Here is a 5,099-nt window from a genome sequence, read left to right as displayed (position 1 = left end):
TGTGTGTGTGTGTGTGTGTGTGTGTGTGTGTAGGAAGGTGGGTTTGTATGTATTTGGATAGGTCCAGAGAGTGTCCAGATAGAGCTAAGAAATTTTTAGTTGGCCACCATATGAAATAACAGAGTTTACCAAAAGCAGTAAAATATTGCTCTTTTTTTATTTTACAAATTTGTTTCTGTGTCTTTTAAGTAATATTTTGACCAGTTATTTTCAAAGGATAACCTTTGATTATCCACATTGGGAATCATACATCTGGAATAAGTGGAAGTGGAGAAGTGCCAAAAGCACTAAATTATAGAGTAAGTATACACAAAGCATACATCATTAACCATTTTTATGGAGAATGATACTGATTCAATGTTACCCCAAAATAATCTGAAAGTATAATTTCTTATCCTTTCTGTATATACTCACTTGTAACAAAATATATCTATTCTGGAATTCAAGGAGGCAAGTTAAGTCAATGTTTGGGAAATTGTTGACTCTGTTATTTATAATCATGCAGAATGAGCAAACAACAGATTAGCTGAAGTTCTTATTTTTCAATACATTATTTTAGCATCATGCAAAATTAAATTAATGTGTTAAAATTTCCTTTTTCTTATATTGTTTTTGTGGTTGCTGTTATCATTACTTTCTCTCCTATTTTGGACAAAAGTGCTCCCTTAAGTATCGCTATAACACTACTTCTGAATGTGGTCTTCTTGAAATGTTAATATAGATTACCAGCAGAAACTGAATGACTGCTGTGATATTCCACAGATGTATTTTCCCATAAGATGTTCAATGTATCTTAGAAAAGCATAAATAAAGAAGTGTTTCAGAACAGTTATGCTGTAGGCATTAACAATAAGGCATTGAGAACTCTGCCTTAGAATTTGAAGTGAAAAATGTGTTTTCACTTAAATTCTTATGGAAGGAAACTAATGGACACCTGTAAGGAATATATTTTCTCATCGACAAATAAACAAACATTTTTTTACAATAATAGAGGACTAATGACTTAATATGCATAAATTGAGCATAAGAGGAAAAAGATAGTGAGTTCAATGTTAATCACATGAGGCCTGGCAATTTCCTTTCAATCGTCTTTGAAATGAAACACTTTCTCTTTTATGAATGAGGCCCTAAATCTTTATCCACTACTTTCAACAACTATCTTCTTGAATCTCAGATTACTGTCATCAATGACCTCTTTATTTTTCAGAGAGATAAATTATATTATCACAAGATAGGACAGCTACTTAATTTCTGAGCTACCTAACTTCTCCATGTGCATAGAATACATTTAATGCAGTATGTGGTTCAGTTACTTCTAATAAAATGGATGTGTATTTATATCAAAATAAATCCTGTGATAAGTTTCATATGAGTGAGGTTAATGCATTTCAGGAAAAAATATACTATGGTGCTTTTTCATTCAGTTCTAGTGAGGTTTGACTTATTTTAATCAGAGGAACTAATTATTGTTGGTACTTGCCCTTTTCTGATCACAATAATTTATAATAAATGAAAACATGGGAGACATTTTTGACTAGCTGAGAAATAGAAGGTTGACCAGTGACTTTTACATGCTTGACTTGTCCCTCTGCAATTTTTTTAAAACAAAATGAAGGTGATAGAAAGGATAGTTTTGTTTTGAAGAAGCAAGTTTGATTAAAAATCCATCTATCGGTTTGACTCGTAACTGCACACCATATACACATAAGGTCTTTTCCAGATTACCTTTGTAATTAAAAAATAAATTTATAAGTGGTGTGGGTGGTACAAAGTGTGTAATGAAAAACCTTAAAGGAAACAAGCCTTTCCTAAGCACACTTAACACATTGCACAACAACCAGTGAATTAAGTAATCTCTGAGAACAGTCTAAGTATTCCCTAAAAAAATGATAATAAGCTACTTTGTCAATGTGAAAAAGAAATGATTTTGCAGTAGAATTAAAAGATAACCACTCAATATATGTCATCAGTATGATTTAAAAGGAACCTCTCTTAAACAAAACAAGGTTCCACTTTGGAATTACAAGCATACCTTGTTTTATGCTTCTTTGCTTAATTATAATGTGAAGATAATGCATTTATTACAAATTAAATTTTGTGGTAACCTGAGCAAGTCTATCACTGCCATTTTTTCCAAAATTTACTAATCTCATGTCTGTGTTACATTTTAGTAATTTTCACAATATTTCAAACTCTTTCATTATTATTATGATTATTATTATTATATTGTTATGGTGATTTCTGATTATTGATGTTGCTATTGTAATTTCACAAATCGCACTCATATAAGATGGTGAACATAATAAATATTATGTGTCTATTCTTTTTTTTTAAAGATTTTATTTATTTATTTGACAGACAGAGCTCACAAGTAGGCAGAGAGGCAGGCAGAGAGAGAGGAAAGCAGGCTCCCTGCTGAGCAGAGAGCCCGTTGTGGGGCTCGATCCCAGGACCCTGAGATCATGACCTGAGCCGAAGGCAGCGGCTCAACCCACCAAGCCACCCAGGTGCCCTTATGTGTCTATTCTGACTGCTCCATCGACTGGCTATTCCCCTATCTCACTCACTCTACTCAGCTTTTCCAATTCCCTGGGAAATAATATTGAAATTAAGCCAGCTAATAACCCTACAATGGCTTCTAAGTGTTAAAGTGATATGATGAGTCACATGTTTCTCATTTTAAGTCAAAAGCTTAAAATTGTCAAGCTTAGTAAGGAAGAAACATCAAAAACCAAGAAACCAAGAAAGGCTAAAAGCTATCCTCTTGTATCAGTTAGCCAAGTTGTAAATGTAAAGCAAAACTTCTTGTTGAAATTGAAAGTGCTATTCCTGTAAACACACCAATAATAAGAAAGAGAAATAGATTTATTGTTGATATAGAGACAATTTTTGGTGTGGATAGAAGATCAAGTTAGCTAACATTCCCTTAAGACAAAATCTAATCCAGAGCAAAGCCCTAAGTCTCTTCAATTCTATGAAGGCTAGGAGAGGTGAGGAAGCTACAGAAGAAAGTTTTAAGCCAGCAAAATTTGGTTCATGAGGTTTAAGGAAAGAAGTTGTCCCCTTAATATAAAAGTACAAGGTGAAACAACAATTGCTGATGTAGAAGCTGCAAGTTATCCAGAAGATCTAGCTTAGATAATTAAAGTTGACTACACTAAACAACAGATATTCCAAAGAGCCTTCTATTGGAAGAAGATACCAAGTAGGACTTTCATAGCTAGAAAGGAGAAGTCAATGCCCTGCTTTAAAGCTTCAAAGGAAAGTCTGACTCTCTTATTAAGGGCTATTACAGCTGGTGACTTTAAGTTAAAGCCAATACTCATTCCAGAAATCCTAGGGCCCTTCAGAGTGATGTCTATTCTGGGCTGCTGTACTGCCATTTTCTCTTGGACAAGGAGAGGGTGTGGTTGTAGAAAGCCAGGCACAACAATCCTGATCTTCTGAGTGATGAAGAAGGGAGGAAACAAAGGGGTTGGGGCTGGATCTGAGACAAGGCTCTGCTCTTGCCAGAGGGACAGGAGCCATGACTCACAGAGTGTACTGTGGTGTGGGCCTCCTCTACTTCTAGGCTGAGACTTCTATAGAAGAGAGTACCTTACATATATAGACCTTGATGGAGGCAGTTCAGATCTTGGAGGGGCCACCTACCAATCAGTCCACAGAAGCTGGGTTAAATGCTAGTGTCCAAAGTTTACAGCCCCCAACAGCCCCCAACAGCCACTGAGATGGCTGATACCCAGGGTTTAACAGCTGCCATTAGGTCCAAAACATCTTTTAAGGCTCAGAACACTACTACAAAAGGCCCAAATGGTACTTATGATTTCTCTCAGGCTTTCAGTATCAAGGAGATACCCAATGCACTCCCTAAGGGAGGCTATAAATCCCAGAATGCCAGCCCATAGGGTCCAAATGTTGCCTAAAATTTTTCCAGATACAAGACACCTGTAAGTTAACTGCTAATGAGTCCTAGTTGATCTTTAAGACCTAGAACACCACTACTAAGGTGGGCCCAAATGCCACCTACAAATTTTCTCTCTCTTAGGGCCAGTGAGATGGTCAACACTTAGCCCAAGACAGCCTTTAAGGGTTGAAATGATACCTTTAAGGCTCCAAGAACTGATACCCAGACCCAGAATATTAACCAAGCCAAGATGGCCGTTTCCCAGACTGAAGTACAGACCAACATAGGTATCCCTGAGTCTGATGGTACAGTTGCACAGATACCAGTGGTTGCTTTCCAGGATCAGACTATGGAGTCCAAGACTATAATTCAGGAGGAGAGGGCCTATAAGATTAATAATTTGAATGTGGATGAGAATCGCAGTGGGGATCAGATGGGGACTCCATGGGCTACAGGGACCTGGAGGTCTGTACCAGTTCCAGTTACTACACAGAACCCACATGGTGTTCCCCCCAATGTGTGGTGGCAGACCCCATTGGCCTATCAGAACCCATCAGGTAGACCCCACCAGTATATCAGAGACTCCAAGCTAGACAGACCCAACCAATCTGGAAAAACACAGTTGCTTGAGAACCCCATTGTCTGGCTTGGTATGGTTGTCTGGCTTAACCCCCTGGCTTGAGAATCCACCTGGATATCAGAACCCCCAGGCTGGCATGGTACTCCAGATTGGTAAAGCCCTCCTGACAGGTCCCTACCACCCGACTGGCTTCTACCAGCTGATTGGTCACTTCCCACTGACTGGTCACTCTCATCTGACTGGCAGAACTTGTACCCCTCTCCCACCTTGCATGCTTCACAGAACTGAGTACTTCACATCCCCAAGATATGGAATTTCTTCAAGAAAAAACAAATAAGTAGGTTAAATACCTAATGTTTAAAAATTACACCAAGGTGCCCATCATGCACTCAGAAATGCTGAGGGACATCATCCATGAATACACCATTTATCCTGAGAAGAAATTTGGGATTCAACTGAAGAAGACTGACAAAGAAGAACCCCTGTATATTCTTATCAGTAACCTCAAGTCTCTGACTGGCATACTGGGGACAACCAAAGACACACCCAAGCCCAATAACACTATCATAGTGATATGAGAGCATCATCTTCATGAATGGCAATCATGCCAGTGTA

The 5,099-nt window shown here is 38.0% G+C and overlaps 1 pseudogene; it reads left to right on the top strand.

Annotated features, from left to right (window-relative positions):
• The first annotated feature begins 3,502 nt into the window (after nt 1–3,502).
• On the top strand, nt 3,503–4,586 carry LOC132007061 (melanoma-associated antigen D1-like; annotated as a pseudogene).
• The last annotated feature ends 513 nt before the right edge of the window (nt 4,587–5,099 follow it).

Source organism: Mustela nigripes, chromosome X, assembly GCF_022355385.1.
Source record: "Mustela nigripes isolate SB6536 chromosome X, MUSNIG.SB6536, whole genome shotgun sequence".
Classification (NCBI taxonomy): domain Eukaryota; kingdom Metazoa; phylum Chordata; class Mammalia; order Carnivora; family Mustelidae; genus Mustela; species Mustela nigripes.
This window is presented reverse-complemented; position numbering and strand designations above follow the sequence as displayed.